Source organism: Arachis hypogaea, chromosome 13 (genome assembly GCF_003086295.3).
Source record: "Arachis hypogaea cultivar Tifrunner chromosome 13, arahy.Tifrunner.gnm2.J5K5, whole genome shotgun sequence".
NCBI lineage: Eukaryota > Viridiplantae > Streptophyta > Magnoliopsida > Fabales > Fabaceae > Arachis > Arachis hypogaea.
The window spans coordinates 59777506-59785780 of NC_092048.1; the positions used below are offsets into that span (position 1 = coordinate 59777506).

General features: G+C 33.4%; 1 non-coding gene across 1 annotated transcript; it reads right to left on the reverse strand.

Annotated features, from left to right (window-relative positions):
- Positions 1 to 7449: 7449 nt before the first annotated feature.
- LOC112739024 (small nucleolar RNA R71) lies at positions 7450 to 7557 on the reverse strand. The gene has a single exon (XR_003169966.1). It is a non-coding gene; the product is annotated as a small nucleolar RNA R71 (small nucleolar RNA).
- Positions 7558 to 8275: the final 718 nt, after the last annotated feature.

The following is an 8275-nucleotide window of genomic DNA, read 5'->3' on the forward strand; positions in this document are numbered from 1 at the left end:
GCTCATCTTTTGAGGTGGAAAGAATTTGGCCAAGAAAGCATTGACCAACTTTTCCAAAGAGTTCAAGCTTTTTTTAGGTTGTGAGTCCAACCATACCCTAGCTCTGTCTCTTATAGCAAAGGGGAAAAGCACAAGTCTGTAGACCTCGGGATCAACCCCATTGGTCTTAATAGTGTCACAAATTTGCAAGAATTCAGCTAAGAACTGATGAGGATCTTCCAATGGAAGTCCATGAAACTTGCAATTCTGCTGCATTAGAGAAACTAATTGAGGCTTAAGTTCAAAGTTGTTTGCTCCAATTGCAGGAATTGAGATGCTTCTTCCATAGAAGTCAGAAGTTGGTGTAGTAAAGTCACCAAGCATCTTCCTTGTATCTCCGCCATTGTTGTTGTTTTCGGCTGCCATGTCTTCTTCTTTTTTGAAAATTTCTGTAAGGTCCTCTCCAGAGTGTTGTGCTTTAGCTTCTCTTAGTTTTCTCTTCAGAGTCCTTTAAGGTTCAGGATCAGCTTCAACAAGAATGTCCTTATCCTTGTTCCTGCTCATATGAAAAAGAAGAGAATAAAGAGAGAATGGGAATCCTCTATGTCACAGTATAGAGATTCCTTTATGTGAGTAGGAAAATAGAAGAATGAGGTAGAGAGAGAATAAGAAGAATTCAAACACAGAGAGACAGAGAGGGTTTGAATTATGAGTAGAAGAGAAGTGTTAGTAAATAAATAAATAAATAGAGAGAGAGAGAGGGAATTCGAATATTAAAAAGAGGGAGAAGAAAAATATTTTTATTTTTATTTAATTAATTAAGTTAGAATTCAAAATTTAAGAAAAGAAATAAAATAAAATTAGAATTTAAAATAATTAGTTAATTAAAAAGAATTTTGAAAAAGTGGTTAGTAATTTTCGAAAATTAGAAGTAGAAAAGTAGTTAGGTGGTTTTGAAAAAGATAAGAAATAGTAAACTTTTTAAAATTAAAACAAACAAGTCAAGTGGTTAATTGAAAAAGATTTGAAAATAAATTTTGAAAAGATAGAAGTTAGAAAAAGATTTTGAAATTAAATTTTTAAAAAGATATGATTTGAAATTTAATTTGAAAAAGATTTGAAAAAGAAATTAAAAAGATTTGATTTTTAAAATTAAAGTTGATGACTTGACAAACAAGAAACTAAAAGATATGATTCTAGAATTTAAAGATTGAACTTTTCTTAACAGGAAAGTAACATACTTGAAATTTTTGAATCAAAACATTAATAGTTAGTAAAGTTTTCGAAAATGTGAAATAAAATTAAGAAAAAGATTTTGAAAATTTATTTTGAAGAATTTTCGAAAAACATGAAAGAAAAATGAAAAAGATTTGATTTTGAAAAAGATTTGAAAAGATAAAATTTTTAAATTGAAATTTTGGCTTGACTAACAAGAAACAACTAAATTTTAAAATTTTTTTGACTAAGTTAACTCAAAATTTCGAAATTTATGAGTGAAATAAGGGAAATATATTATTTTTTATTTTTTTTTTGAATTAATGAAGAAAGAGAAAAACAACAAAAAGACACAAGACACAAGATTTAAGATCAAAACAAATAATGCATGCAAGAACACTTTGAATGTCAAGATGAACACCAAGAACATTTTAAAGATCACGATGAACATCAAGAACATATTTTTGAAAAATTTTAAGAAAAGAAAGACATGCAAGACATCGAACTTAAAATTTTTTTACTTTTAAACACAATGAATTCAAAAATGCACAAGAGAAACAAGAAAAGACACAAAACAAGAAAATTTAAAGATCAAACAAGAAAAATCATCAAGAACAACTTGAAGATCAATGAAGAACACAATGCATATATTTTGAAAATTAAAGAAAATTAAAACATGCAATTGACACTAAACTTAAAATTTGACATTAAACTCAAACAAGAAACACAAATTTTTTTTATTTTTATGATTTTATTAAAATTTTTTGTTTATTTTTCAAAATTATTTTGGAAAAAAAAATAAAGAAATTCAAAATTTTTAATAAGAATTCCAGGATTCCTGTAATGTTAGTCTAAAGTTTCGGTCCAAAAGATTAGACATGGCCAATGGCCAGCCAAGCTTTAGCACAGAATTATAACTGAATCCAAAGGCTCATGCAATGTTATTCTAAAGCTTCGGTCCAAAAGAATTAGACATGGCCAAATGGCCAGCCAAGCTTTAGCATAACAAATACAGACATGTCCTTTCTACAATGGAAAGTGGAAACCTCGGTCCAAAAGATTAGCCATGGCTTAACAGCCAGCCAGGTTTCAATATATCTCATGAAGCTCTAGAATTCATTCTTAATAATTCTGAAGTACACATTTTTTTTGAATTTTTCAAAAACACATATATATATTTTTTTTCGAAAATAAAAATAGAAAGCTTAAACATAAAATAAAATTACCCAATCTAAGCAACAAGATGAACCATCAGTTGTCCAAACTCGAACAATCCCCGGCAACAGCGCCAAAAACTTGGTGCACGGAATTGTGATCACACTTTTCACAACTCCGCACAACTAACCAGCAAGTGCACTGGGTCGTCCAAGTATTACCTTACGTGAGTAAGGGTCGATCCTACGGAGATTGTCAGCTTGATGCAAGCTTTGGTCATCCTGTAAATCTTAGTTAGGCGGATTCAAATGGTTATGAGGTTTTGATAATTAAAAGATAAATAAAACATAAAATAAGATAAAGATACTTATGTAATTCATTAGTGGGAATTTCAGATAAGCGTTTGGAGATGCTTTGTTGCTTCTGAACCTCTACTTTCCTATTGTCTTTCTCCAATCATGCGTGCTCCCTTCCATGGCAAGCTGTATGATCCTCTCGGGTGAAAAATACCAGGTACGATCTCTGCACGGCTAATCAACTGTCAGATTTCTCATCTCGGATGAAAAATACCAGGTACAGCTACCGCACGACTAATCATCTGTCGATTCTCACTAGCGTCGGAATAGGATCTCTCTATCCTTTTGTACACTGTCATTGTGTCCAACATTCGTGAGTTTAAAGCTCGTCACAGTCATCCCTTCCCAGATCCTACTCGGAATACCACAGACAAGGTTTAAACTTTCCGGATCTCAGGAATGCTGCCAATTGATTCTATCCTATACCACGAAGGTTCTAATCTCCCGGACTCAGTCCGTAGATCAGAGACCCAAGAGAATATACTCCGGCTGTCATTCAATGACTACGTTGAACATCATGTAGACCGCTTGTGGTTGTCAGGCACGCTGATGAGTGGATAATTTATACCCTTTTTGGCATTGTTTTTACATAGTTTTTAGTATATTTTAGATACTTTTTATTATATTTTTATTAGTTTTTATTCAAAAATCACATTTCTGGACTTTACTATAAGTTTGTGTATTTTTCTGTGATTTCAGGTATTTTCTGGCTGAAATTGAGAGACCTGAGCAAAAATCTGATTCAGAGGCTGAAAAAGGACTGCAGATGTTGTTGGATTCTGACCCTCCTGCACTCGAAGTGGATTTTCTGGAGCTGCAGAAGCCCAATTGGCACGCTCTAAATCGCATTGGAAAGTAGACATCCTGGGCTTTCCAGCAATATATAATAGTCTATACTTTGCTCAAGATTTAATGGCCCAAATTGGCGTTCAAATCCAGCCTAAAACTTTCTGGCGTAAAACGCCAGAACTGGCACCAGAATTGGAGTTAAACGCCCAAACTGGCACCCAAGCTGGCGTTTAACTCCAAGAACAGCCTATGCACGTGAAAGCTTCAATGCTCAGCCCAAGCACACACCAAGTGGGCCCCGAAAGTAGATTTCTGCACTATCTGCACTTAGTTATTCATTTTCTGTAAACCCTAGTAACTAGTATAGTATAAAAACTACTTTTAGAGATTTATTTTATAACTTTTATCTTATGTAACTTTTTACATCTTGGAACCTCCATTGGAGGCTGGCCATTCGGCCATGCCTAGATCTCTTTTCACTTATGTATTTTCTACGGTGGAGTTTCTACACCCCATAGATTAATGTGTGGAGCTCTACTGTTCTTCATGAATTAATGCAAGTACTAATATTTTTCTTTCAATTCACGCCTACTTCTTCTTCAAGATATTCTCTTGTACTTAATTCAGTTAAGTCAGAATGAAGGGGTGACCCGTGATAATCACCCACTATCTTCGTTACTCGCTTAGCCATGATCCGCGTGCCTGACAACCACAAGCGGTCTACATGATGTTCAACGTAGTCATTGGACGATAGCCGGAGTATATTCTCTTGGGTATCTAATACACGGACCGAGTCCGTGAGATTAGTATCTTCGTGGTATAGGCTAGAACCATTGGCAGCATTTCTGAGATCCGGAAATTCTAAACCTTGTCTGTGGTATTCCAAGTAGGATCTGGGAAGGGATGACTGTGACGAGCTTCAAACCTGCGAATGTTGGGCACAGTGATAGTGTGCAAAAGGATAAGGGTCCTATTCTGATGCTAGCAAGAACCGACAGATGATTAGCCGTGCGGTAGCTGTACATGGTATTTTTCATCCGGGAAGAGAAATCCGATAGTTGATTAGCTGTACAGAGATCGTACCTGGTATTTTTCATCCGAGAGGATCATACAGCTTGCCATAGAAAGGAGCATGCATGATTGGAAGAAGGCAATAGGAAAGCAGAGGTTCAGAAGCAATAAAGCATCTCCAAACGCTTAACTGAAATTCCCACCAATGAATTACATAAGTATCTCTATCTTATTTTCTGTTTTATTTATCTTTTAATTATCAAAACCTTATAACCATTTGAATCCTCCTGACTAAGATTCACAAGATGACCATAGCTTGCTTCAAGCCGACAATCTCCGTGGGATCGACCCTTACTCACGTAAGGTATTACTTGGACGACCCAGTGCACTTGCTGGTTAGTTGTGCGAAGTTGTGAAAAGTGTGAATCACAATTTTGTCCACCAAGTTTTTGGCGCCGTTGCCGAGGATTGTTCGAGTTTGGACAACTGATGGTTCATCTTGTTGTTTAGATTGGGTAATTTTATTTTATGTTTAAGCTTTTTATATTTTTTATTTTTGAAAAAAATAAAAATATTATATATTTAGTATTCGAAAAATTCATCAAAATTTTTAAGAATGAATTTCATCTTCGAGCTTCATGATGGTATGTTAAAGCTTAGCTGGCTATTAAGCCATGTCTAATCTTTTGGACCGGAGCTTTAATTTATCATGTTCATTGGATTGTTGTATGTATTTGTTATGCTAAAGCTTGGCTGGTCATCTGGCCATGTCTAACTCTGTTGGACCGAAGCTTTAGAATAACATTGCATCATCTTTGGGATTCTCATTTATAATTCTATGCTAAAGCTTGGCTGGCCATTGGCCATGTCTAATTCTTTTGGACTGGAGCTTTAGACTAACATTACATGAATCCCGGAATTCTGATTAAAAATTTTGAATTTCTTTATTTTCTTTTTCCAAAATAATTTCAAAAAATACAAAAAAATCAATAAAACCATAAAAACCAAAAATTTCGTGTTTCTTGTTTGAGTTTAGTGTCAAATTTTAAGTTTGGTGTCAATTGCATGTTTTAATCTTTCTTAAATTTTTGAAAATATATGCATTGTGTTCTTCATTGATCTTCAAGTTTTTCTTGATGATTTTTTTATTTGATCTTTAAATTTTCTTGTTTTGTGTCTCTTCTTGTTTTTCATTCGCATTTTTGAATTATTAGTGTCTAAAGTTTAAAGATTTCTAAGTTTGGTGTCTTGCATGTGTTTCTTTTCTTAAAAATTTTCAAAAATATGTTCTTGGTGTTCATCTTGACATTCAAAGTGTTCTTGGTGTTCATCTTGACATTCAAAGTGTTCTTGCATGCATTATTAGTTTTGATCTTAAATGTTTATGTCTTGAGTCATTTAGTTATTTTTCTCTCTCATTAAAAATTCAAAAATCAAAAAAATATCTTTTCCTTTTTTGTCTCATAAATTTCGAAATTTTGGATTGAGTTAGTCAAAAATTTTAAAAATTTAGTTGTTTCTTATTAGTCAAGTGAAAATTTCAATTTAAAAATTTCATCTTTTCAAATCTTTTTCAAAAATCAAATCTTTTTCTTTTTTTTCTTAACATTTTCGAAAATTTCAAAGTTGATTTTCAAAATCTTTTTCTTATTTTTATTTCATATTTTCGAAATTATTGCTAAAAATTAATGTTTTGATTCAAATATTTCAAGTTGTTACTTGCCTATTAAGAAAGGTTCAATCTTTAAATTCTAAGAATCATATCTTTTAGTTTCTTGTTAGTCAAGTCATCAACTTTAATTTCAAAAATCAAATCTTTTTAATTTCTTTTTCAAATCTTTTTCAAAATAAATTTCAATCATATCTTTTTCAAAATTCAATTTCAAAATCTTTTCTAACTTCTTATCTTTTCAAAATTGATTTTCAAATCTTTTTGCAATTAACCACTTGATTTTTTGTTTGATTTTAAAAGTTTACTATTTCTTATCCTTTTCAAAAACTACCTAACTACTTTTCTCTCTCTAATTTTCGAAAACCACTAATAACTTTTTCAAAATTCTTTTTAATTAACCAATTGTTTTTAATTTTAATTTTATTTTATTTCTTTTAATATATTCGAATTCTAACCTAATTAAGTAAATGAAAATAAAAATACTTTTCTTCTCCCTCTTTTTAAAATTTGAATACTCTATCTCTCTCTCTCATCTCTTTCTATTTTATTTTATTTAATTACTATCACTTCTCTTCTACTCATAATTCGAACCCCCTCCCTCTCTCTATGTTCGAAATTTTCTTATTCTTTCTCTAACCTCATTCTTATATTCTTCTACTCACATAAAGGAATCTCTATACTGTGACATAGAGGATTCCTCTTCTTTTCTGTTCTCTTCTTTTTCATATGAGCAGGAATAAGGGTAAGAACATTCTTGTTGAAGCTGATCCTAAACCTGAAAGAACTTTGAAGAGGAAGCTAAGAGAAGCTAAAGCACAACACTCTAGAGAGGACCTTACAGAAATTTTCAGAAAAAAAAAAGAAGACATGGCAGCCGAAAATAACAACAATGGTGGAGATGCAAGGAAGATGCTTGGTGACTTTACTGCACCAACTTCTGACTTCTATGGAAGAAGCATCTCAATTCCTGCAATTGGAGCAAACAACTTTGAGCTTAAGCCTCAATTAGTTTCTCTAATGCAGTAGAATTGCAAGTTTCATGGACTTCCATTGGAAGATCCTCATCAGTTCTTAGCTGAATTCTTGCAAATCTGTGACACTGTTAAGACCAATGGGGTTAATCCTGAGGTCTACAGACTTATGCTTTTCCCCTTTGCTGTAAGAGACAGAGCTAGGACATGGTTGGACTCACAACCTAAAGAAAGCCTGAACTCTTGGGAAAAGTTGGTCAATACTTTCTTGGCCAAATTCTTTCCACCTCAAAAGTTGAGTAAGCTTAGAGTGGAAGTCCAAACCTTCAGACAGAAGGAAGGTGAATCCCTCTATGAAGCTTGGGAAAGATACAAGTAATTGATCAGAAGGTGTCCTTCTGACATGCTTTCAGAATGGAGCATCTTATGTATATTTTATGATGGTCTGTCTGAATTGTCCAAGATATCATTGGATCACTCTGCTGGTGGATCTCTTCATCTGAAGAAAATGCCTGCAGAAGCCCAGGAACTCATTGAAATGGTTGCAAATAACCAATTCATGTATACTTCTGAAAGAAATCTTGTGAATAATGGGATGACTCAGAAGAAAGGAGTTCTTGAGATTGATACTTTAAATGCCATATTGGCTCAGAATAAAATATTGACTCAGCAAGTCAATATGATTTCTCAGAGTCTGACTGGAATGTAAGCTACATCCGGCAGTACTAAAGAAGCTTTTTCTGAAGAAGAAGCTTATGATCCTGAGAATCCTGGAATGGAAGAAGTGAATTACATGGGAGAATCCTATGGAAACACTTACAATCCTTCATGGAGGAATCATCCCAATCTCTCATAGAAGGATCAGCAGAAGCCTAATCAAGGCTTCAATAATAATAATGGTGGGAGAAATAGGTTTGGCCATAGCAAGCCTTTTCCATCATCTTCTCAGAAACATACAGAGAATTCTAAGCAGAGGCTCTCTAACTTAGCAACCATAGTCTCTGATCTATCTAAGACCACTCTCAGTTTCATGACTGAAACAAGGTCCTTCGTTAGAAATTTGGAGGCACAAGTGGGTCAGCTGAGTAAAAGAGTTACTGAAATCCCTCCAAGTACTCTCCCAAGCA